The sequence below is a fragment of the Lactuca serriola genome, chromosome 5, assembly GCF_051521515.1.
Source record: "Lactuca serriola cultivar US96UC23 chromosome 5, Lser_US96UC23_V15, whole genome shotgun sequence".
In the NCBI taxonomy this organism is placed as follows: Eukaryota; Viridiplantae; Streptophyta; class Magnoliopsida; order Asterales; family Asteraceae; genus Lactuca; species Lactuca serriola.
This window is the reverse complement of record NC_136412.1, coordinates 8,365,330-8,391,674: the sequence shown is the minus strand read 5'-3', so window position 1 is coordinate 8,391,674 and position 26,345 is coordinate 8,365,330. Positions and strand designations below refer to the sequence as shown.

The 26,345-nt window shown below is 39.1% G+C and overlaps 10 non-coding genes across 10 annotated transcripts; all 10 read right to left on the bottom strand.

Moving 5' to 3' along the window:
* Window positions 1–653: 653 nt before the first annotated feature.
* Window positions 654–760, bottom strand: LOC145055970 (small nucleolar RNA R71). Its single transcript, XR_013685512.1, has one exon. It is a non-coding gene; the product is annotated as a small nucleolar RNA R71 (small nucleolar RNA).
* Window positions 761–3,383: 2,623 nt separating this feature from the next.
* Window positions 3,384–3,490, bottom strand: LOC145055969 (small nucleolar RNA R71). The gene has a single exon (XR_013685511.1). It is a non-coding gene; the product is annotated as a small nucleolar RNA R71 (small nucleolar RNA).
* Window positions 3,491–6,114: 2,624 nt separating this feature from the next.
* LOC145055980 (small nucleolar RNA R71) lies at window positions 6,115–6,221 on the bottom strand. Its single transcript, XR_013685522.1, has one exon. It is a non-coding gene; the product is annotated as a small nucleolar RNA R71 (small nucleolar RNA).
* A 2,625-nt stretch (window positions 6,222–8,846) lies between these two features.
* Window positions 8,847–8,953, bottom strand: LOC145055979 (small nucleolar RNA R71). The gene has a single exon (XR_013685521.1). It is a non-coding gene; the product is annotated as a small nucleolar RNA R71 (small nucleolar RNA).
* Window positions 8,954–11,576: 2,623 nt separating this feature from the next.
* On the bottom strand, window positions 11,577–11,683 carry LOC145055978 (small nucleolar RNA R71). Its single transcript, XR_013685520.1, has one exon. It is a non-coding gene; the product is annotated as a small nucleolar RNA R71 (small nucleolar RNA).
* A 2,624-nt stretch (window positions 11,684–14,307) lies between these two features.
* Window positions 14,308–14,414, bottom strand: LOC145055977 (small nucleolar RNA R71). The gene has a single exon (XR_013685519.1). It is a non-coding gene; the product is annotated as a small nucleolar RNA R71 (small nucleolar RNA).
* Window positions 14,415–17,038: 2,624 nt separating this feature from the next.
* LOC145055976 (small nucleolar RNA R71) lies at window positions 17,039–17,145 on the bottom strand. The gene has a single exon (XR_013685518.1). It is a non-coding gene; the product is annotated as a small nucleolar RNA R71 (small nucleolar RNA).
* Window positions 17,146–19,769: 2,624 nt separating this feature from the next.
* Window positions 19,770–19,876, bottom strand: LOC145055975 (small nucleolar RNA R71). Its single transcript, XR_013685517.1, has one exon. It is a non-coding gene; the product is annotated as a small nucleolar RNA R71 (small nucleolar RNA).
* Window positions 19,877–22,500: 2,624 nt separating this feature from the next.
* LOC145055974 (small nucleolar RNA R71) lies at window positions 22,501–22,607 on the bottom strand. Its single transcript, XR_013685516.1, has one exon. It is a non-coding gene; the product is annotated as a small nucleolar RNA R71 (small nucleolar RNA).
* Window positions 22,608–25,230: 2,623 nt separating this feature from the next.
* Window positions 25,231–25,337, bottom strand: LOC145055973 (small nucleolar RNA R71). The gene has a single exon (XR_013685515.1). It is a non-coding gene; the product is annotated as a small nucleolar RNA R71 (small nucleolar RNA).
* Window positions 25,338–26,345: the final 1,008 nt, after the last annotated feature.

The following is a 26,345-nucleotide window of genomic DNA, read 5'->3' as shown; positions in this document are numbered from 1 at the left end:
CTTAAAGATCCCGATTCTACAATTCACAAAAAAAAAAAGGATAAGAGCGTGAAAGAAGATAGAACACCAAAGAAAACGCCTTTACAAGAATTCAAGACAGTGTTCTCAAAGAAGTCAGGGAAGAAAATGGGGGAGTCAAGTTCATCTTCAAAGAACAAGAGCAAGCTTGAACACTTAGATCAAATACTCGTCCAAACCGAGTCTGAATACGATACTGAGCCTGAATTTGAATAACATACAAGTGAACCCGAAACCGAGCCAAGAAACGAGATGGAAAATATTGAAGAAATTTCCATGGGAGCCTACAGAAAGAGAATTCGAGATGATGTGGTCCAGGTTTAGTACAACCCGTTATTCCTATCACTGCCACATTCAAGCTGAAAGGACATATCCTTTTTGCACTAAAGGATATCCCATTCTATGGAAAAGATCATGAGGGTGCGTTCAAGCATTTAGATGAAGTGAACGACATTGTTGATTACTTCAATGCCCCGAATGTTAACATAGATACCGCCTTGCTAAGGATGCTTCCCGTTACCTTTAAAGAAGCTGCAAAGGACTGATTAAAAGCACTTCCACCAGGTACAATCACTACTCGGGCTCAAATGCGTGAGCAGATTCTAAACCAATTCTGTCCACCATCCAAGATAGCTAAACTCAATAAGGCAATAGCTAATTTTGAGAAAAACCCGCGGGAGTCACTTTATGAAGCATGGGAGTGTAATAAAGGGTTGTTAAGGAATTGTCCTCAACATGACCTAAACATTCAACAAGAAGTGTTCATATTCTATGACAGGGTCAATGTAATGACAAGACAAATCTTCGATTCTCAAGGACCGTTTATGAAGAAAAAACTGGGCGAGGTCAAGGAATTGGTTGAAGAATTTGCGAAGCACTCTCGTGAATATCATAATCCAAGAAATGAAAGTGTGACGGAGTTGGGGGTGCACATTCTGACTAAATAGCTGCCATGATGGCAATGCTTATCACTATGGATAGGAGATTGACCCAAATGGACCAATCAATTCATGCAATTCGTGTTGGTTGCAAGAGATATAGTGGCCCACATTTGACAAAAGATTGCAACATGGATGAATATGGGAACAAGACAGCTCAAGTTTGCTATTCAAGTGGAGATAAATACGATGAAGACTGGAGAAAACCGAAGAAAGAGTGGCTGCCATATGAAGAATACAAGAAGCAAAAGGAAGAGAAATATAAGCAAACTGGTCGAGGCTTCTACCAAAAAGAGCAGCCACCAACCGAGAAGAAAGTGGATTTAGAAACCATGTTGACCCGATTCATGGAAGCATCCGAGAAAAGGCACAAAGATACCAATGTAGTGCTAAAAGAACACATGAATATGATGAAGGAACAACTCAAAATGATGATTGACCAGCAAGCTTCATTAAGAAATCATCAAGCATCAATTCAAAGTTTAGAAGTCCAAGTTGGTCATCTTACTACTTTGGTTAATAACAAATTGTCTTCATAATCTCCCGAAAAGCAAGTTCAATCTCACGTCATGGCCATTGGTACTGAAGAAGAGGCGATTTCTGAATTCCTAGAAGCACTAGAAGTGGAGACAAGGCCATCTGAACCGAAGCCAAAGAAGTCCAATCTAAAAAACGAAGAAGCTGCAGAAATGCCAAATTCACGTCGTGAGCTCGATACGTGGGATCGGTCTGCACAGAAAAAAAATTGTATCTGGTCCAACTTATAAACCGCCTTTGCCATTCCGTCTCGAGCACATCTTAGCCCACTAGAAAGGGAACATCTGGAGTTTATTCAACAAATAAAGGGTATTCCTATTAATACTCCTTTCATTGATTCGCTTCAAAATTCTAGAATACGCAAACTTCCTCTAAGACTTAATAGACACTCGTCAGCAACTAAAGAAGAATTCTAAGGTGATTCTAAGTGAGCAAAGATCAAAAGCTGTATTAAGAGAGTTGCATAAGAAGATGGGAGATCCTGGATGCCTTACTCATCCATGTGAGTTCGGGAATAATTTGAAGATTTATGCTTTAGCCGATTCTGGGGCTAGCATAAATTTGATGCCTTTTTCATTTTATCGGAAGCTGAATATTCCGAGGTTGAAGGCTACAAAGATGACTATTCACATGGCAAACCGTTCAATGACACAACCTCGGGGCATTGTGGAAGATATTCTTGTAAAAATTGAGAAATTCGTTTTTCCAATAGATTTTGTTATGTTGGACATGAAAGGAGATCCTGATGTTCCGATTATTCTTGGCAGCCCTTTACTAAACACTGTTGGGGCTTTAGTTGATATACGTGAATCTAAGCTCACCTTGAGAGTTGGAGATGATAAGGAAATTTTTGGAATGGAAGATGGGTTTCAAGGATATGATGTTAAAGGTGAAGTGTTCAATATTGATGAAGACATCTCTAATTAATACTTTCTCTTGTGCACATCAAGTTTTTGGCGCCGTTCCCGGGGAACGGTTTAGTTAATTATTAGTTTGTTTGCTTTAAATTAATCGATCCTTTTTGTAGGGTAAAACCTGCAAGAAGTTACTTTTCTGTTTTAATTTATTTTCTGCATTACAGGACTCACGACGTGAACCCTTAAGATTCACGACGTGAGAACTGAAGTTCTTAGTTTTGTTTATTTTAGTTCGTCTTTCTTAATTCAGTTTTATGTTTCATCTTTTTGTTTTATTTCAGGAGTTCATGGCCAGAAGTTCTAACACACCTTTGGTGCCACCACTTGAAGATCCCGATTCTACAATTCACAAAAAAAAAGGATAAGAGCGTGAAAGAAGATAGAACACCAAAGAAAACGCCTTTACAAGAATTCAAGACAGTGTTCTCAAAGAAGTCAGGGAAGAAAGAGGGGAGTCAAGTTCATCTTCAAAGAACAAGAGCAAGCTTGAACACTTAGATCAAATACTCGTCCAAACCGAGTCTGAATACGATACTGAGCCTGAATTTGAATAACATACAAGTGAACCCGAAACCGAGCCAAGAAACGAGATGGCAAATATTGAAGAAATTTCCATGGGAGCCTACAGAAAGAGAATTCGAGATGATGTGGTCCAGGTTTAGTACAACCCGTTATTCCTATCACTGCCACATTCAAGCTGAAAGGACATATCCTTTTTGCACTAAAGGATATCCCATTCTATGGAAAAGATCATGAGGGTGCGTTCAAGCATTTAGATGAAGTGAACGACATTGTTGATTACTTCAATGCCCCGAATGTTAACATAGATACCGTCTTGCTAAGGATGCTTCCCGTTACCTTTAAAGAAGCTACAAAGGACTGATTAAAAGCACTTCCACCAGGTACAATCACTACTCGGGCTCAAATGCGTGAGCAGATTCTAAACCAATTCTGTCCACCATCCAAGATAGCTAAACTCAATAAGGCAATAGCTAATTTTGAGAAAAACCCGCGGGAGTCACTTTATGAAGCATGGGAGTGTAATAAAGGGTTGTTAAGGAATTGTCCTCAACATGACCTAAACATTCAACAAGAAGTGTTCATATTCTATGACAGGGTCAATGTAATGACAAGACAAATCTTCGATTCTCAAGGACTGTTTATGAAGAAAAAACTGGGCGAGGTCAAGGACTTGGTTGAAGAATTTGCGAAGCACTCTCGTGAATATCATAATCCAAGAAATGAAAGTGTGACGGAGTTGGGGGGTGCACATTCTGACTAAATGGCTGCCATGATGGCAATGCTTATCACTATGGATAGGAGATTGACCCAAATGGACCAATCAATTCATGCAATTCGTGTTGGTTGCAAGAGATATAGTGGCCCACATTTGACAAAAGATTGCAACATGGATGAATATGGGAACAAGACAGCTCAAGTTTTCTATTCAAGTGGAGATAAATACGATGAAGACTGGAGAAAACCGAAGAAAGAGTGGCTGCCATATGAAGAATACAAGAAGCAAAAGGAAGAGAAATATAAGCAAACTGGTCGAGGCTTCTACCAAAAAGAGCAGCCACCAACCGAGAAGAAAGTGGATTTAGAAACCATGTTGACCCGATTCATGGAAGCATCCGAGAAAAGGCACAAAGATACCAATGTAGTGCTAAAAGAACACATGAATATGATGAAGGAACAACTCAAAATGATGATTGACCAGCAAGCTTCATTAAGAAATCATCAAGCATCAATTCAAAGTTTAGAAGTCCAAGTTGGTCATCTTACTACTTTGGTTAATAACAAATTGTCTTCATAATCTCCCGAAAAGCAAGTTCAATCTCACGTCATGGCCATTGGTACTGAAGAAGAGGCGATTTCTGAATTCCTAGAAGCACTAGAAGTGGAGACAAGGCCATCTGAACCGAAGCCAAAGAAGTCCAATCTAAAAAACGAAGAAGCTGCAGAAATGCCAAATTCACGTCGTGAGCTCGATACGTGGGATCGGTCTGCACAGAAAAAAAATTGTATCTGGTCCAACTTATAAACCGCCTTTGCCATTCCGTCTCGAGCACATCTTAGCCCACTAGAAAGGGAACATCTGGAGTTTATTCAACAAATAAAGGGTATTCCTATTAATACTCCTTTCATTGATTCGCTTCAAAATTCTAGAATACGCAAACTTCCTCTAAGACTTAATAGACACTCGTCAGCAACTAAAGAAGAATTCTAAGGTGATTCTAAGTGAGCAAAGATCAAAAGTTGTATTAAGAGAGTTGCATAAGAAGATGGGAGATCCTGGATGCCTTACTCATCCATGTGAGTTCGGGAATAATTTGAAGATTTATGCTTTAGCCGATTCTGGGGCTAGCATAAATTTGATGCCTTTTTCATTTTATCGGAAGCTGAATATTCCGAGGTTGAAGGCTACAAAGATGACTATTCACATGGCAAACCGTTCAATGACACAACCTCGGGGCATTGTGGAAGATATTCTTGTAAAAATTGAGAAATTCGTTTTTCCAATAGATTTTGTTATGTTGGACATGAAAGGAGATCCTGATGTTCCGATTATTCTTGGCAGCCCTTTACTAAACACTGTTGGGGCTTTAGTTGATATACGTGAATCTAAGCTCACCTTGAGAGTTGGAGATGATAAGGAAATTTTTGGAATGGAAGATGGGTTTCAAGGATATGATGTTAAAGGTGAAGTGTTCAATATTGATGAAGACATCTCTAATTAATACTTTCTCTTGTGCACATCAAGTTTTTGGCGCCGTTCCCGGGGAACGGTTTAGTTAATTATTAGTTTGTTTGCTTTAAATTAATCGATCCTTTTTGTAGGGTAAAACCTACAAGAAGTTACTTTTCTGTTTTAATTTATTTTCTGCATTACAGGACTCACGACGTGAACCCTTAAGATTCACGACGTGAGAACTGAAGTTCTTAGTTTTGTTTATTTTAGTTCGTCTTTCTTAATTCAGTTTTATGTTTCATCTTTTTGTTTTATTTCAGGAGTTCATGGCCAGAGGTTCTAACACACCTTTGGTGCCACCACTTGAAGATCCCGATTCTACAATTCACAAAAAAAAAGGATAAGAGCGTGAAAGAAGATAGAACACCAAAGAAAACGCCTTTACAAGAATTCAAGACAGTGTTCTCAAAGAAGTCAGGGAAGAAAGAGGGGAGTCAAGTTCATCTTCAAAGAACAAGAGCAAGCTTGAACACTTAGATCAAATACTCGTCCAAACCGAGTCTGAATACGATACTGAGCCTGAATTTGAATAACATACAAGTGAACCCGAAACCGAGCCAAGAAACGAGATGGCAAATATTGAAGAAATTTCCATGGGAGCCTACAGAAAGAGAATTCGAGATGATGTGGTCCAGGTTTAGTACAACCCGTTATTCCTATCACTGCCACATTCAAGCTGAAAGGACATATCCTTTTTGCACTAAAGGATATCCCATTCTATGGAAAAGATCATGAGGGTGCGTTCAAGCATTTAGATGAAGTGAACGACATTGTTGATTACTTCAATGCCCCGAATGTTAACATAGATACCGTCTTGCTAAGGATGCTTCCCGTTACCTTTAAAGAAGCTACAAAGGACTGATTAAAAGCACTTCCACCAGGTACAATCACTACTCGGGCTCAAATGCGTGAGCAGTTTCTAAACCAATTTTGTCCACCATCCAAGATAGCTAAACTCAAGAAGGCAATAGCTAATTTTGAGAAAAACCCGCGGGAGTCACTTTATGAAGCATGGGAGTGTAATAAAGGGTTGTTAAGGAATTGTCCTCAACATGACCTAAACATTCAACAAGAAGTGTTCATATTCTATGACAGGGTCAATGTAATGACAAGACAAATCTTCGATTCTCAAGGACCGTTTATGAAGAAAAAACTGGGCGAGGTCAAGGAATTGGTTGAAGAATTTGCAAAGCACTCTCGTGAATATCATAATCCAAGAAATGAAAGTGTGACGGAGTTGGGGGTGCACATTCTGACTAAATAGCTGCCATGATGGCAATGCTTATCACTATGGATAGGAGATTGACCCAAATGGACCAATCAATTCATGCAATTCGTGTTGGTTGCAAGAGATATAGTGGCCCACATTTGACAAAAGATTGCAACATGGATGAATATGGGAACAAGACAGCTCAAGTTTGCTATTCAAGTGGAGATAAATACGATGAAGACTGGAGAAAACCGAAGAAAGAGTGGCTGCCATATGAAGAATACAAGAAGCAAAAGGAAGAGAAATATAAGCAAACTGGTCGAGGCTTCTACCAAAAAGAGCAGCCACCAACCGAGAAGAAAGTGGATTTAGAAACCATGTTGACCCGATTCATGGAAGCATCCGAGAAAAGGCACAAAGATACCAATGTAGTGCTAAAAGAACACATGAATATGATGAAGGAACAACTCAAAATGATGATTGACCAGCAAGCTTCATTAAGAAATCATCAAGCATCAATTCAAAGTTTAGAAGTCCAAGTTGGTCATCTTACTACTTTGGTTAATAACAAATTGTCTTCATAATCTCCCGAAAAGCAAGTTCAATCTCACGTCATGGCCATTGGTACTGAAGAAGAGGCGATTTCTGAATTCCTAGAAGCACTAGAAGTGGAGACAAGGCCATCTGAACCGAAGCCAAAGAAGTCCAATCTAAAAAACGAAGAAGCTGCAGAAATGCCAAATTCACGTCGTGAGCTCGATACGTGGGATCGGTCTGCACAGAAAAAAAATTGTATCTGGTCCAACTTATAAACCGCCTTTGCCATTCCGTCTCGAGCACATCTTAGCCCACTAGAAAGGGAACATCTGGAGTTTATTCAACAAATAAAGGGTATTCCTATTAATACTCCTTTCATTGATTCGCTTCAAAATTCTAGAATACGCAAACTTCCTCTAAGACTTAATAGACACTCGTCAGCAACTAAAGAAGAATTCTAAGGTGATTCTAAGTGAGCAAAGATCAAAAGTTGTATTAAGAGAGTTGCATAAGAAGATGGGAGATCCTGGATGCCTTACTCATCCATGTGAGTTCGGGAATAATTTGAAGATTTATGCTTTAGCCGATTCTGGGGCTAGCATAAATTTGATGCCTTTTTCATTTTATCGGAAGCTGAATATTCCGAGGTTGAAGGCTACAAAGATGACTATTCACATGGCAAACCGTTCAATGACACAACCTCGGGGCATTGTGGAAGATATTCTTGTAAAAATTGAGAAATTCGTTTTTCCAATAGATTTTGTTATGTTGGACATGAAAGGAGATCCTGATGTTCCGATTATTCTTGGCAGCCCTTTACTAAACACTGTTGGGGCTTTAGTTGATATACGTGAATCTAAGCTCACCTTGAGAGTTGGAGATGATAAGGAAATTTTTGGAATGGAAGATGGGTTTCAAGGATATGATGTTAAAGGTGAAGTGTTCAATATTGATGAAGACATCTCTAATTAATACTTTCTCTTGTGCACATCAAGTTTTTGGCGCCGTTCCCGGGGAACGGTTTAGTTAATTATTAGTTTGTTTGCTTTAAATTAATCGATCCTTTTTGTAGGGTAAAACCTACAAGAAGTTACTTTTCTGTTTTAATTTATTTTCTGCATTACAGGACTCACGACGTGAACCCTTAAGATTCACGACGTGAGAACTGAAGTTCTTAGTTTTGTTTATTTTAGTTCGTCTTTCTTAATTCAGTTTTATGTTTCATCTTTTTGTTTTATTTCAGGAGTTCATGGCCAGAGGTTCTAACACACCTTTGGTGCCACCACTTGAAGATCCCGATTCTACAATTCACAAAAAAAAAAAGGATAAGAGCGTGAAAGAAGATAGAACACCAAAGAAAACGCCTTTACAAGAATTCAAGACAGTGTTCTCAAAGAAGTCAGGGAAGAAAGAGGGGAGTCAAGTTCATCTTCAAAGAACAAGAGCAAGCTTGAACACTTAGATCAAATACTCGTCCAAACCGAGTCTGAATACGATACTGAGCCTGAATTTGAATAACATACAAGTGAACCCGAAACCGAGCCAAGAAACGAGATGGCAAATATTGAAGAAATTTCCATGGGAGCCTACAGAAAGAGAATTCGAGATGATGTGGTCCAGGTTTAGTACAACCCGTTATTCCTATCACTGCCACATTCAAGCTGAAAGGACATATCCTTTTTGCACTAAAGGATATCCCATTCTATGGAAAAGATCATGAGGGTGCGTTCAAGCATTTAGATGAAGTGAACGACATTGTTGATTACTTCAATGCCCCGAATGTTAACATAGATACCGTCTTGCTAAGGATGCTTCCCGTTACCTTTAAAGAAGCTACAAAGGACTGATTAAAAGCACTTCCACCAGGTACAATCACTACTCGGGCTCAAATGCGTGAGCAGTTTCTAAACCAATTTTGTCCACCATCCAAGATAGCTAAACTCAAGAAGGCAATAGCTAATTTTGAGAAAAACCCGCGGGAGTCACTTTATGAAGCATGGGAGTGTAATAAAGGGTTGTTAAGGAATTGTCCTCAACATGACCTAAACATTCAACAAGAAGTGTTCATATTCTATGACAGGGTCAATGTAATGACAAGACAAATCTTCGATTCTCAAGGACCGTTTATGAAGAAAAAACTGGGCGAGGTCAAGGAATTGGTTGAAGAATTTGCGAAGCACTCTCGTGAATATCATAATCCAAGAAATGAAAGTGTGACGGAGTTGGGGGTGCACATTCTGACTAAATAGCTGCCATGATGGCAATGCTTATCACTATGGATAGGAGATTGACCCAAATGGACCAATCAATTCATGCAATTCGTGTTGGTTGCAAGAGATATAGTGGCCCACATTTGACAAAAGATTGCAACATGGATGAATATGGGAACAAGACAGCTCAAGTTTGCTATTCAAGTGGAGATAAATACGATGAAGACTGGAGAAAACCGAAGAAAGAGTGGCTGCCATATGAAGAATACAAGAAGCAAAAGGAAGAGAAATATAAGCAAACTGGTCGAGGCTTCTACCAAAAAGAGCAGCCACCAACCGAGAAGAAAGTGGATTTAGAAACCATGTTGACCCGATTCATGGAAGCATCCGAGAAAAGGCACAAAGATACCAATGTAGTGCTAAAAGAACACATGAATATGATGAAGGAACAACTCAAAATGATGATTGACCAGCAAGCTTCATTAAGAAATCATCAAGCATCAATTCAAAGTTTAGAAGTCCAAGTTGGTCATCTTACTACTTTGGTTAATAACAAATTGTCTTCATAATCTCCCGAAAAGCAAGTTCAATCTCACGTCATGGCCATTGGTACTGAAGAAGAGGCGATTTCTGAATTCCTAGAAGCACTAGAAGTGGAGACAAGGCCATCTGAACCGAAGCCAAAGAAGTCCAATCTAAAAAACGAAGAAGCTGCAGAAATGCCAAATTCACGTCGTGAGCTCGATACGTGGGATCGGTCTGCACAGAAAAAAAATTGTATCTGGTCCAACTTATAAACCGCCTTTGCCATTCCGTCTCGAGCACATCTTAGCCCACTAGAAAGGGAACATCTGGAGTTTATTCAACAAATAAAGGGTATTCCTATTAATACTCCTTTCATTGATTCGCTTCAAAATTCTAGAATACGCAAACTTCCTCTAAGACTTAATAGACACTCGTCAGCAACTAAAGAAGAATTCTAAGGTGATTCTAAGTGAGCAAAGATCAAAAGCTGTATTAAGAGAGTTGCATAAGAAGATGGGAGATCCTGGATGCCTTACTCATCCATGTGAGTTCGGGAATAATTTGAAGATTTATGCTTTAGCCGATTCTGGGGCTAGCATAAATTTGATGCCTTTTTCATTTTATCGGAAGCTGAATATTCCGAGGTTGAAGGCTACAAAGATGACTATTCACATGGCAAACCGTTCAATGACACAACCTCGGGGCATTGTGGAAGATATTCTTGTAAAAATTGAGAAATTCGTTTTTCCAATAGATTTTGTTATGTTGGACATGAAAGGAGATCCTGATGTTCCGATTATTCTTGGCAGCCCTTTACTAAACACTGTTGGGGCTTTAGTTGATATACGTGAATCTAAGCTCACCTTGAGAGTTGGAGATGATAAGGAAATTTTTGGAATGGAAGATGGGTTTCAAGGATATGATGTTAAAGGTGAAGTGTTCAATATTGATGAAGACATCTCTAATTAATACTTTCTCTTGTGCACATCAAGTTTTTGGCGCCGTTCCCGGGGAACGGTTTAGTTAATTATTAGTTTGTTTGCTTTAAATTAATCGATCCTTTTTGTAGGGTAAAACCTACAAGAAGTTACTTTTCTGTTTTAATTTATTTTCTGCATTACAGGACTCACGACGTGAACCCTTAAGATTCACGACGTGAGAACTGAAGTTCTTAGTTTTGTTTATTTTAGTTCGTCTTTCTTAATTCAGTTTTATGTTTCATCTTTTTGTTTTATTTCAGGAGTTCATGGCCAGAGGTTCTAACACACCTTTGGTGCCACCACTTGAAGATCCCGATTCTACAATTCACAAAAAAAAAGGATAAGAGCGTGAAAGAAGATAGAACACCAAAGAAAACGCCTTTACAAGAATTCAAGACAGTGTTCTCAAAGAAGTCAGGGAAGAAAGAGGGGAGTCAAGTTCATCTTCAAAGAACAAGAGCAAGCTTGAACACTTAGATCAAATACTCGTCCAAACCGAGTCTGAATACGATACTGAGCCTGAATTTGAATAACATACAAGTGAACCCGAAACCGAGCCAAGAAACGAGATGGCAAATATTGAAGAAATTTCCATGGGAGCCTACAGAAAGAGAATTCGAGATGATGTGGTCCAGGTTTAGTACAACCCGTTATTCCTATCACTGCCACATTCAAGCTGAAAGGACATATCCTTTTTGCACTAAAGGATATCCCATTCTATGGAAAAGATCATGAGGGTGCGTTCAAGCATTTAGATGAAGTGAACGACATTGTTGATTACTTCAATGCCCCGAATGTTAACATAGATACCGTCTTGCTAAGGATGCTTCCCGTTACCTTTAAAGAAGCTACAAAGGACTGATTAAAAGCACTTCCACCAGGTACAATCACTACTCGGGCTCAAATGCGTGAGCAGTTTCTAAACCAATTTTGTCCACCATCCAAGATAGCTAAACTCAAGAAGGCAATAGCTAATTTTGAGAAAAACCCGCGGGAGTCACTTTATGAAGCATGGGAGTGTAATAAAGGGTTGTTAAGGAATTGTCCTCAACATGACCTAAACATTCAACAAGAAGTGTTCATATTCTATGACAGGGTCAATGTAATGACAAGACAAATCTTCGATTCTCAAGGACCGTTTATGAAGAAAAAACTGGGCGAGGTCAAGGAATTGGTTGAAGAATTTGCGAAGCACTCTCGTGAATATCATAATCCAAGAAATGAAAGTGTGACGGAGTTGGGGGTGCACATTCTGACTAAATAGCTGCCATGATGGCAATGCTTATCACTATGGATAGGAGATTGACCCAAATGGACCAATCAATTCATGCAATTCGTGTTGGTTGCAAGAGATATAGTGGCCCACATTTGACAAAAGATTGCAACATGGATGAATATGGGAACAAGACAGCTCAAGTTTGCTATTCAAGTGGAGATAAATACGATGAAGACTGGAGAAAACCGAAGAAAGAGTGGCTGCCATATGAAGAATACAAGAAGCAAAAGGAAGAGAAATATAAGCAAACTGGTCGAGGCTTCTACCAAAAAGAGCAGCCACCAACCGAGAAGAAAGTGGATTTAGAAACCATGTTGACCCGATTCATGGAAGCATCCGAGAAAAGGCACAAAGATACCAATGTAGTGCTAAAAGAACACATGAATATGATGAAGGAACAACTCAAAATGATGATTGACCAGCAAGCTTCATTAAGAAATCATCAAGCATCAATTCAAAGTTTAGAAGTCCAAGTTGGTCATCTTACTACTTTGGTTAATAACAAATTGTCTTCATAATCTCCCGAAAAGCAAGTTCAATCTCACGTCATGGCCATTGGTACTGAAGAAGAGGCGATTTCTGAATTCCTAGAAGCACTAGAAGTGGAGACAAGGCCATCTGAACCGAAGCCAAAGAAGTCCAATCTAAAAAACGAAGAAGCTGCAGAAATGCCAAATTCACGTCGTGAGCTCGATACGTGGGATCGGTCTGCACAGAAAAAAAATTGTATCTGGTCCAACTTATAAACCGCCTTTGCCATTCCGTCTCGAGCACATCTTAGCCCACTAGAAAGGGAACATCTGGAGTTTATTCAACAAATAAAGGGTATTCCTATTAATACTCCTTTCATTGATTCGCTTCAAAATTCTAGAATACGCAAACTTCCTCTAAGACTTAATAGACACTCGTCAGCAACTAAAGAAGAATTCTAAGGTGATTCTAAGTGAGCAAAGATCAAAAGCTGTATTAAGAGAGTTGCATAAGAAGATGGGAGATCCTGGATGCCTTACTCATCCATGTGAGTTCGGGAATAATTTGAAGATTTATGCTTTAGCCGATTCTGGGGCTAGCATAAATTTGATGCCTTTTTCATTTTATCGGAAGCTGAATATTCCGAGGTTGAAGGCTACAAAGATGACTATTCACATGGCAAACCGTTCAATGACACAACCTCGGGGCATTGTGGAAGATATTCTTGTAAAAATTGAGAAATTCGTTTTTCCAATAGATTTTGTTATGTTGGACATGAAAGGAGATCCTGATGTTCCGATTATTCTTGGCAGCCCTTTACTAAACACTGTTGGGGCTTTAGTTGATATACGTGAATCTAAGCTCACCTTGAGAGTTGGAGATGATAAGGAAATTTTTGGAATGGAAGATGGGTTTCAAGGATATGATGTTAAAGGTGAAGTGTTCAATATTGATGAAGACATCTCTAATTAATACTTTCTCTTGTGCACATCAAGTTTTTGGCGCCGTTCCCGGGGAACGGTTTAGTTAATTATTAGTTTGTTTGCTTTAAATTAATCGATCCTTTTTGTAGGGTAAAACCTACAAGAAGTTACTTTTCTGTTTTAATTTATTTTCTGCATTACAGGACTCACGACGTGAACCCTTAAGATTCACGACGTGAGAACTGAAGTTCTTAGTTTTGTTTATTTTAGTTCGTCTTTCTTAATTCAGTTTTATGTTTCATCTTTTTGTTTTATTTCAGGAGTTCATGGCCAGAGGTTCTAACACACCTTTGGTGCCACCACTTGAAGATCCCGATTCTACAATTCACAAAAAAAAAAGGATAAGAGCGTGAAAGAAGATAGAACACCAAAGAAAACGCCTTTACAAGAATTCAAGACAGTGTTCTCAAAGAAGTCAGGGAAGAAAGAGGGGAGTCAAGTTCATCTTCAAAGAACAAGAGCAAGCTTGAACACTTAGATCAAATACTCGTCCAAACCGAGTCTGAATACGATACTGAGCCTGAATTTGAATAACATACAAGTGAACCCGAAACCGAGCCAAGAAACGAGATGGCAAATATTGAAGAAATTTCCATGGGAGCCTACAGAAAGAGAATTCGAGATGATGTGGTCCAGGTTTAGTACAACCCGTTATTCCTATCACTGCCACATTCAAGCTGAAAGGACATATCCTTTTTGCACTAAAGGATATCCCATTCTATGGAAAAGATCATGAGGGTGCGTTCAAGCATTTAGATGAAGTGAACGACATTGTTGATTACTTCAATGCCCCGAATGTTAACATAGATACCGTCTTGCTAAGGATGCTTCCCGTTACCTTTAAAGAAGCTACAAAGGACTGATTAAAAGCACTTCCACCAGGTACAATCACTACTCGGGCTCAAATGCGTGAGCAGTTTCTAAACCAATTTTGTCCACCATCCAAGATAGCTAAACTCAAGAAGGCAATAGCTAATTTTGAGAAAAACCCGCGGGAGTCACTTTATGAAGCATGGGAGTGTAATAAAGGGTTGTTAAGGAATTGTCCTCAACATGACCTAAACATTCAACAAGAAGTGTTCATATTCTATGACAGGGTCAATGTAATGACAAGACAAATCTTCGATTCTCAAGGACCGTTTATGAAGAAAAAACTGGGCGAGGTCAAGGAATTGGTTGAAGAATTTGCGAAGCACTCTCGTGAATATCATAATCCAAGAAATGAAAGTGTGACGGAGTTGGGGGTGCACATTCTGACTAAATAGCTGCCATGATGGCAATGCTTATCACTATGGATAGGAGATTGACCCAAATGGACCAATCAATTCATGCAATTCGTGTTGGTTGCAAGAGATATAGTGGCCCACATTTGACAAAAGATTGCAACATGGATGAATATGGGAACAAGACAGCTCAAGTTTGCTATTCAAGTGGAGATAAATACGATGAAGACTGGAGAAAACCGAAGAAAGAGTGGCTGCCATATGAAGAATACAAGAAGCAAAAGGAAGAGAAATATAAGCAAACTGGTCGAGGCTTCTACCAAAAAGAGCAGCCACCAACCGAGAAGAAAGTGGATTTAGAAACCATGTTGACCCGATTCATGGAAGCATCCGAGAAAAGGCACAAAGATACCAATGTAGTGCTAAAAGAACACATGAATATGATGAAGGAACAACTCAAAATGATGATTGACCAGCAAGCTTCATTAAGAAATCATCAAGCATCAATTCAAAGTTTAGAAGTCCAAGTTGGTCATCTTACTACTTTGGTTAATAACAAATTGTCTTCATAATCTCCCGAAAAGCAAGTTCAATCTCACGTCATGGCCATTGGTACTGAAGAAGAGGCGATTTCTGAATTCCTAGAAGCACTAGAAGTGGAGACAAGGCCATCTGAACCGAAGCCAAAGAAGTCCAATCTAAAAAACGAAGAAGCTGCAGAAATGCCAAATTCACGTCGTGAGCTCGATACGTGGGATCGGTCTGCACAGAAAAAAAATTGTATCTGGTCCAACTTATAAACCGCCTTTGCCATTCCGTCTCGAGCACATCTTAGCCCACTAGAAAGGGAACATCTGGAGTTTATTCAACAAATAAAGGGTATTCCTATTAATACTCCTTTCATTGATTCGCTTCAAAATTCTAGAATACGCAAACTTCCTCTAAGACTTAATAGACACTCGTCAGCAACTAAAGAAGAATTCTAAGGTGATTCTAAGTGAGCAAAGATCAAAAGCTGTATTAAGAGAGTTGCATAAGAAGATGGGAGATCCTGGATGCCTTACTCATCCATGTGAGTTCGGGAATAATTTGAAGATTTATGCTTTAGCCGATTCTGGGGCTAGCATAAATTTGATGCCTTTTTCATTTTATCGGAAGCTGAATATTCCGAGGTTGAAGGCTACAAAGATGACTATTCACATGGCAAACCGTTCAATGACACAACCTCGGGGCATTGTGGAAGATATTCTTGTAAAAATTGAGAAATTCGTTTTTCCAATAGATTTTGTTATGTTGGACATGAAAGGAGATCCTGATGTTCCGATTATTCTTGGCAGCCCTTTACTAAACACTGTTGGGGCTTTAGTTGATATACGTGAATCTAAGCTCACCTTGAGAGTTGGAGATGATAAGGAAATTTTTGGAATGGAAGATGGGTTTCAAGGATATGATGTTAAAGGTGAAGTGTTCAATATTGATGAAGACATCTCTAATTAATACTTTCTCTTGTGCACATCAAGTTTTTGGCGCCGTTCCCGGGGAACGGTTTAGTTAATTATTAGTTTGTTTGCTTTAAATTAATCGATCCTTTTTGTAGGGTAAAACCTACAAGAAGTTACTTTTCTGTTTTAATTTATTTTCTGCATTACAGGACTCACGACGTGAACCCTTAAGATTCACGACGTGAGAACTGAAGTTCTTAGTTTTGTTTATTTTAGTTCGTCTTTCTTAATTCAGTTTTATGTTTCATCTTTTTGTTTTATTTCAGGAGTTCATGGCCAGAGGTTCTAACACACCTTTGGTGCCACCACTTGAAGATCCCGATTCTACAATTCACAAAAAAAAAAGGATAAGAGCGTGAAAGAAGATAGAACACCAAAGAAAACGCCTTTACAATAATTCAAGACAGTGTTCTCAAAGAAGTCAGGGAAGAAAGAGGGGAGTCAAGTTCATCTTCAAAGAACAAGAGCAAGCTTGAACACTTAGATCAAATACTCGTCCAAACCGAGTCTGAATACGATACTGAGCCTGAATTTGAATAACATACAAGTGAACCCGAAACCGAGCCAAGAAACGAGATGGCAAATATTGAAGAAATTTCCATGGGAGCCTACAGAAAGAGAATTCGAGATGATGTGGTCCAGGTTTAGTACAACCCGTTATTCCTATCACTGCCACATTCAAGCTGAAAGGACATATCCTTTTTGCACTAAAGGATATCCCATTCTATGGAAAAGATCATGAGGGTGCGTTCAAGCATTTAGATGAAGTGAACGACATTGTTGATTACTTCAATGCCCCGAATGTTAACATAGATACCGTCTTGCTAAGGATGCTTCCCGTTACCTTTAAAGAAGCTACAAAGGACTGATTAAAAGCACTTCCACCAGGTACAATCACTACTCGGGCTCAAATGCGTGAGCAGTTTCTAAACCAATTTTGTCCACCATCCAAGATAGCTAAACTCAAGAAGGCAATAGCTAATTTTGAGAAAAACCCGCGGGAGTCACTTTATGAAGCATGGGAGTGTAATAAAGGGTTGTTAAGGAATTGTCCTCAACATGACCTAAACATTCAACAAGAAGTGTTCATATTCTATGACAGGGTCAATGTAATGACAAGACAAATCTTCGATTCTCAAGGACCGTTTATGAAGAAAAAACTGGGCGAGGTCAAGGAATTGGTTGAAGAATTTGCGAAGCACTCTCGTGAATATCATAATCCAAGAAATGAAAGTGTGACGGAGTTGGGGGTGCACATTCTGACTAAATAGCTGCCATGATGGCAATGCTTATCACTATGGATAGGAGATTGACCCAAATGGACCAATCAATTCATGCAATTCGTGTTGGTTGCAAGAGATATAGTGGCCCACATTTGACAAAAGATTGCAACATGGATGAATATGGGAACAAGACAGCTCAAGTTTGCTATTCAAGTGGAGATAAATACGATGAAGACTGGAGAAAACCGAAGAAAGAGTGGCTGCCATATGAAGAATACAAGAAGCAAAAGGAAGAGAAATATAAGCAAACTGGTCGAGGCTTCTACCAAAAAGAGCAGCCACCAACCGAGAAGAAAGTGGATTTAGAAACCATGTTGACCCGATTCATGGAAGCATCCGAGAAAAGGCACAAAGATACCAATGTAGTGCTAAAAGAACACATGAATATGATGAAGGAACAACTCAAAATGATGATTGACCAGCAAGCTTCATTAAGAAATCATCAAGCATCAATTCAAAGTTTAGAAGTCCAAGTTGGTCATCTTACTACTTTGGTTAATAACAAATTGTCTTCATAATCTCCCGAAAAGCAAGTTCAATCTCACGTCATGGCCATTGGTACTGAAGAAGAGGCGATTTCTGAATTCCTAGAAGCACTAGAAGTGGAGACAAGGCCATCTGAACCGAAGCCAAAGAAGTCCAATCTAAAAAACGAAGAAGCTGCAGAAATGCCAAATTCACGTCGTGAGCTCGATACGTGGGATCGGTCTGCACAGAAAAAAAATTGTATCTGGTCCAACTTATAAACCGCCTTTGCCATTCCGTCTCGAGCACATCTTAGCCCACTAGAAAGGGAACATCTGGAGTTTATTCAACAAATAAAGGGTATTCCTATTAATACTCCTTTCATTGATTCGCTTCAAAATTCTAGAATACGCAAACTTCCTCTAAGACTTAATAGACACTCGTCAGCAACTAAAGAAGAATTCTAAGGTGATTCTAAGTGAGCAAAGATCAAAAGCTGTATTAAGAGAGTTGCATAAGAAGATGGGAGATCCTGGATGCCTTACTCATCCATGTGAGTTCGGGAATAATTTGAAGATTTATGCTTTAGCCGATTCTGGGGCTAGCATAAATTTGATGCCTTTTTCATTTTATCGGAAGCTGAATATTCCGAGGTTGAAGGCTACAAAGATGACTATTCACATGGCAAACCGTTCAATGACACAACCTCGGGGCATTGTGGAAGATATTCTTGTAAAAATTGAGAAATTCGTTTTTCCAATAGATTTTGTTATGTTGGACATGAAAGGAGATCCTGATGTTCCGATTATTCTTGGCAGCCCTTTACTAAACACTGTTGGGGCTTTAGTTGATATACGTGAATCTAAGCTCACCTTGAGAGTTGGAGATGATAAGGAAATTTTTGGAATGGAAGATGGGTTTCAAGGATATGATGTTAAAGGTGAAGTGTTCAATATTGATGAAGACATCTCTAATTAATACTTTCTCTTGTGCACATCAAGTTTTTGGCGCCGTTCCCGGGGAACGGTTTAGTTAATTATTAGTTTGTTTGCTTTAAATTAATCGATCCTTTTTGTAGGGTAAAACCTACAAGAAGTTACTTTTCTGTTTTAATTTATTTTCTGCATTACAGGACTCACGACGTGAACCCTTAAGATTCACGACGTGAGAACTGAAGTTCTTAGTTTTGTTTATTTTAGTTCGTCTTTCTTAATTCAGTTTTATGTTTCATCTTTTTGTTTTATTTCAGGAGTTCATGGCCAGAGGTTCTAACACACCTTTGGTGCCACCACTTGAAGATCCCGATTCTACAATTCACAAAAAAAAAAGGATAAGAGCGTGAAAGAAGATAGAACACCAAAGAAAACGCCTTTACAATAATTCAAGACAGTGTTCTCAAAGAAGTCAGGGAAGAAAGAGGGGAGTCAAGTTCATCTTCAAAGAACAAGAGCAAGCTTGAACACTTAGATCAAATACTCGTCCAAACCGAGTCTGAATACGATACTGAGCCTGAATTTGAATAACATACAAGTGAACCCGAAACCGAGCCAAGAAACGAGATGGCAAATATTGAAGAAATTTCCATGGGAGCCTACAGAAAGAGAATTCGAGATGATGTGGTCCAGGTTTAGTACAACCCGTTATTCCTATCACTGCCACATTCAAGCTGAAAGGACATATCCTTTTTGCACTAAAGGATATCCCATTCTATGGAAAAGATCATGAGGGTGCGTTCAAGCATTTAGATGAAGTGAACGACATTGTTGATTACTTCAATGCCCCGAATGTTAACATAGATACCGTCTTGCTAAGGATGCTTCCCGTTACCTTTAAAGAAGCTACAAAGGACTGATTAAAAGCACTTCCACCAGGTACAATCACTACTCGGGCTCAAATGCGTGAGCAGTTTCTAAACCAATTTTGTCCACCATCCAAGATAGCTAAACTCAAGAAGGCAATAGCTAATTTTGAGAAAAACCCGCGGGAGTCACTTTATGAAGCATGGGAGTGTAATAAAGGGTTGTTAAGGAATTGTCCTCAACATGACCTAAACATTCAACAAGAAGTGTTCATATTCTATGACAGGGTCAATGTAATGACAAGACAAATCTTCGATTCTCAAGGACCGTTTATGAAGAAAAAACTGGGCGAGGTCAAGGAATTGGTTGAAGAATTTGCGAAGCACTCTCGTGAATATCATAATCCAAGAAATGAAAGTGTGACGGAGTTGGGGGTGCACATTCTGACTAAATAGCTGCCATGATGGCAATGCTTATCACTATGGATAGGAGATTGACCCAAATGGACCAATCAATTCATGCAATTCGTGTTGGTTGCAAGAGATATAGTGGCCCACATTTGACAAAAGATTGCAACATGGATGAATATGGGAACAAGACAGCTCAAGTTTGCTATTCAAGTGGAGATAAATACGATGAAGACTGGAGAAAACCGAAGAAAGAGTGGCTGCCATATGAAGAATACAAGAAGAAAAAGGAAGAGAAATATAAGCAAACTGGTCGAGGCTTCTACCAAAAAGAGCAGCCACCAACCGAGAAGAAAGTGGATTTAGAAACCATGTTGACCCGATTCATGGAAGCATCCGAGAAAAGGCACAAAGATACCAATGTAGTGCTAAAAGAACACATGAATATGATGAAGGAACAACTCAAAATGATGATTGACCAGCAAGCTTCATTAAGAAATCATCAAGCATCAATTCAAAGTTTAGAAGTCCAAGTTGGTCATCTTACTACTTTGGTTAATAACAAATTGTCTTCATAATCTCCCGAAAAGCAAGTTCAATCTCACGTCATGGCCATTGGTACTGAAGAAGAGGCGATTTCTGAATTCCTAGAAGCACTAGAAGTGGAGACAAGGCCATCTGAACCGAAGCCAAAGAAGTCCAATCTAAAAAACGAAGAAGCTGCAGAAATGCCAAATTCACGTCGTGAGCTCGATACGTGGGATCGGTCTGCACAGAAAAAAAATTGTATCTGGTCCAACTTATAAACCGCCTTTGCCATTCCGTCTCGAGCACATCTTAGCCCACTAGAAAGGGAACATCTGGAGTTTATTCAACAAATAAAGGGTATTCCTATTAATACTCCTTTCATTGATTCGCTTCAAAATTCTAGAATACGCAAACTTCCTCTAAGACTTAATAGACACTCGTCAGCAACTAAAGAAGAATTCTAAGGTGATTCTAAGTGAGCAAAGATCAAAAGCTGTATTAAGAGAGTTGCATAAGAAGATGGGAGATCCTGGATGCCTTACTCATCCATGTGAGTTCGGGAATAATTTGAAGATTTATGCTTTAGCCGATTCTGGGGCTAGCATAAATTTGATGCCTTTTTCATTTTATCGGAAGCTGAATATTCCGAGGTTGAAGGCTACAAAGATGACTATTCACATGGCAAACCGTTCAATGACACAACCTCGGGGCATTGTGGAAGATATTCTTGTAAAAATTGAGAAATTCGTTTTTCCAATAGATTTTGTTATGTTGGACATGAAAGGAGATCCTGATGTTCCGATTATTCTTGGCAGCCCTTTACTAAACACTGTTGGGGCTTTAGTTGATATACGTGAATCTAAGCTCACCTTGAGAGTTGGAGATGATAAGGAAATTTTTGGAATGGAAGATGGGTTTCAAGGATATGATGTTAAAGGTGAAGTGTTCAATATTGATGAAGACATCTCTAATTAATACTTTCTCTTGTGCACATCAAGTTTTTGGCGCCGTTCCCGGGGAACGGTTTAGTTAATTATTAGTTTGTTTGCTTTAAATTAATCGATCCTTTTTGTAGGGTAAAACCTACAAGAAGTTACTTTTCTGTTTTAATTTATTTTCTGCATTACAGGACTCACGACGTGAACCCTTAAGATTCACGACGTGAGAACTGAAGTTCTTAGTTTTGTTTATTTTAGTTCGTCTTTCTTAATTCAGTTTTATGTTTCATCTTTTTGTTTTATTTCAGGAGTTCATGGCCAGAGGTTCTAACACACCTTTGGTGCCACCACTTGAAGATCCCGATTCTACAATTCACAAAAAAAAAAGGATAAGAGCGTGAAAGAAGATAGAACACCAAAGAAAACGCCTTTACAAGAATTCAAGACAGTGTTCTCAAAGAAGTCAGGGAAGAAAGAGGGGAGTCAAGTTCATCTTCAAAGAACAAGAGCAAGCTTGAACACTTAGATCAAATACTCGTCCAAACCGAGTCTGAATACGATACTGAGCCTGAATTTGAATAACATACAAGTGAACCCGAAACCGAGCCAAGAAACGAGATGGCAAATATTGAAGAAATTTCCATGGGAGCCTACAGAAAGAGAATTCGAGATGATGTGGTCCAGGTTTAGTACAACCCGTTATTCCTATCACTGCCACATTCAAGCTGAAAGGACATATCCTTTTTGCACTAAAGGATATTCCATTCTATGGAAAAGATCATGAGGGTGCGTTCAAGCATTTAGATGAAGTGAACGACATTGTTGATTACTTCAATGCCCCGAATGTTAACATAGATACCGTCTTGCTAAGGATGCTTCCCGTTACCTTTAAAGAAGCTACAAAGGACTGATTAAAAGCACTTCCACCAGGTACAATCACTACTCGGGCTCAAATGCGTGAGCAGTTTCTAAACCAATTTTGTCCACCATCCAAGATAGCTAAACTCAAGAAGGCAATAGCTAATTTTGAGAAAAACCCGCGGGAGTCACTTTATGAAGCATGGGAGTGTAATAAAGGGTTGTTAAGGAATTGTCCTCAACATGACCTAAACATTCAACAAGAAGTGTTCATATTCTATGACAGGGTCAATGTAATGACAAGACAAATCTTCGATTCTCAAGGACCGTTTATGAAGAAAAAACTGGGCGAGGTCAAGGAATTGGTTGAAGAATTTGCGAAGCACTCTCGTGAATATCATAATCCAAGAAATGAAAGTGTGACGGAGTTGGGGGTGCACATTCTGACTAAATAGCTGCCATGATGGCAATGCTTATCACTATGGATAGGAGATTGACCCAAATGGACCAATCAATTCATGCAATTCGTGTTGGTTGCAAGAGATATAGTGGCCCACATTTGACAAAAGATTGCAACATGGATGAATATGGGAACAAGACAGCTCAAGTTTGCTATTCAAGTGGAGATAAATACGATGAAGACTGGAGAAAACCGAAGAAAGAGTGGCTGCCATATGAAGAATACAAGAAGCAAAAGGAAGAGAAATATAAGCAAACTGGTCGAGGCTTCTACCAAAAAGAGCAGCCACCAACCGAGAAGAAAGTGGATTTAGAAACCATGTTGACCCGATTCATGGAAGCATCCGAGAAAAGGCACAAAGATACCAATGTAGTGCTAAAAGAACACATGAATATGATGAAGGAACAACTCAAAATGATGATTGACCAGCAAGCTTCATTAAGAAATCATCAAGCATCAATTCAAAGTTTAGAAGTCCAAGTTGGTCATCTTACTACTTTGGTTAATAACAAATTGTCTTCATAATCTCCCGAAAAGCAAGTTCAATCTCACGTCATGGCCATTGGTACTGAAGAAGAGGCGATTTCTGAATTCCTAGAAGCACTAGAAGTGGAGACAAGGCCATCTGAACCGAAGCCAAAGAAGTCCAATCTAAAAAACGAAGAAGCTGCAGAAATGCCAAATTCACGTCGTGAGCTCGATACGTGGGATCGGTCTGCACAGAAAAAAAATTGTATCTGGTCCAACTTATAAACCGCCTTTGCCATTCCGTCTCGAGCACATCTTAGCCCACTAGAAAGGGAACATCTGGAGTTTATTCAACAAATAAAGGGTATTCCTATTAATACTCCTTTCATTGATTCGCTTCAAAATTCTAGAATACGCAAACTTCCTCTAAGACTTAATAGACACTCGTCAGCAACTAAAGAAGAATTCTAAGGTGATTCTAAGTGAGCAAAGATCAAAAGCTGTATTAAGAGAGTTGCATAAGAAGATGGGAGATCCTGGATGCCTTACTCATCCATGTGAGTTCGGGAATAATTTGAAGATTTATGCTTTAGCCGATTCTGGGGCTAGCATAAATTTGATGCCTTTTTCATTTTATCGGAAGCTGAATATTCCGAGGTTGAAGGCTACAAAGATGACTATTCACATGGCAAACCGTTCAATGACACAACCTCGGGGCATTGTGGAAGATATTCTTGTAAAAATTGAGAAATTCGTTTTTCCAATAGATTTTGTTATGTTGGACATGAAAGGAGATCCTGATGTTCCGATTATTCTTGGCAGCCCTTTACTAAACACTGTTGGGGCTTTAGTTGATATACGTGAATCTAAGCTCACCTTGAGAGTTGGAGATGATAAGGAAATTTTTGGAATGGAAGATGGGTTTCAAGGATATGATGTTAAAGGTGAAGTGTTCAATATTGATGAAGACATCTCTAATTAATACTTTCTCTTGTGCACATCAAGTTTTTGGCGCCGTTCCTGGGGAACGGTTTAGTTAATTATTAGTTTGTTTGCTTTAAATTAATCGATCCTTTTTGTAGGGTAAAACCTGCAAGAAGTTACTTTTCTGTTTTAATTTATTTTCTGCATTACAGGACTCACGACGTGAACCCTTAAGATTCACGACGTGAGAACTGAAGTTCTTAGTTTTGTTTATTTTAGTTCGTCTTTCTTAATTCAGTTTTATGTTTCATCTTTTTGTTTTATTTCAGGAGTTCATGGCCAGAGGTTCTAACACACCTTTGGTGCCACCACTTGAAGATCCCGATTCTACAATTCACAAAAAAAAAGGATAAGAGCGTGAAAGAAGATAGAACACCAAAGAAAACGCCTTTACAAGAATTCAAGACAGTGTTCTCAAAGAAGTCAGGGAAGAAAGAGGGGAGTCAAGTTCATCTTCAAAGAACAAGAGCAAGCTTGAACACTTAGATCAAATACTCGTCCAAACCGAGTCTGAATACGATACTGAGCCTGAATTTGAATAACATACAAGTGAACCCGAAACCGAGCCAAGAAACGAGATGGCAAATATTGAAGAAATTTCCATGGGAGCCTACAGAAAGAGAATTCGAGATGATGTGGTCCAGGTTTAGTACAACCCGTTATTCCTATCACTGCCACATTCAAGCTGAAAGGACATATCCTTTTTGCACTAAAGGATATCCCATTCTATGGAAAAGATCATGAGGGTGCGTTCAAGCATTTAGATGAAGTGAACGACATTGTTGATTACTTCAATGCCCCGAATGTTAACATAGATACCGTCTTGCTAAGGATGCTTCCCGTTACCTTTAAAGAAGCTACAAAGGACTGATTAAAAGCACTTCCACCAGGTACAATCACTACTCGGGCTCAAATGCGTGAGCAGTTTCTAAACCAATTTTGTCCACCATCCAAGATAGCTAAACTCAAGAAGGCAATAGCTAATTTTGAGAAAAACCCGCGGGAGTCACTTTATGAAGCATGGGAGTGTAATAAAGGGTTGTTAAGGAATTGTCCTCAACATGACCTAAACATTCAACAAGAAGTGTTCATATTCTATGACAGGGTCAATGTAATGACAAGACAAATCTTCGATTCTCAAGGACCGTTTATGAAGAAAAAACTGGGCGAGGTCAAGGAATTGGTTGAAGAATTTGCGAAGCACTCTCGTGAATATCATAATCCAAGAAATGAAAGTGTGACGGAGTTGGGGGTGCACATTCTGACTAAATAGCTGCCATGATGGCAATGCTTATCACTATGGATAGGAGATTGACCCAAATGGACCAATCAATTCATGCAATTCGTGTTGGTTGCAAGAGATATAGTGGCCCACATTTGACAAAAGATTGCAACATGGATGAATATGGGAACAAGACAGCTCAAGTTTGCTATTCAAGTGGAGATAAATACGATGAAGACTGGAGAAAACCGAAGAAAGAGTGGCTGCCATATGAAGAATACAAGAAGAAAAAGGAAGAGAAATATAAGCAAACTGGTCGAGGCTTCTACCAAAAAGAGCAGCCACCAACCGAGAAGAAAGTGGATTTAGAAACCATGTTGACCCGATTCATGGAAGCATCCGAGAAAAGGCACAAAGATACCAATGTAGTGCTAAAAGAACACATGAATATGATGAAGGAACAACTCAAAATGATGATTGACCAGCAAGCTTCATTAAGAAATCATCAAGCATCAATTCAAAGTTTAGAAGTCCAAGTTGGTCATCTTACTACTTTGGTTAATAACAAATTGTCTTCATAATCTCCCGAAAAGCAAGTTCAATCTCACGTCATGGCCATTGGTACTGAAGAAGAGGCGATTTCTGAATTCCTAGAAGCACTAGAAGTGGAGACAAGGCCATCTGAACCGAAGCCAAAGAAGTCCAATCTAAAAAACGAAGAAGCTGCAGAAATGCCAAATTCACGTCGTGAGCTCGATACGTGGGATCGGTCTGCACAGAAAAAAAATTGTATCTGGTCCAACTTATAAACCGCCTTTGCCATTCCGTCTCGAGCACATCTTAGCCCACTAGAA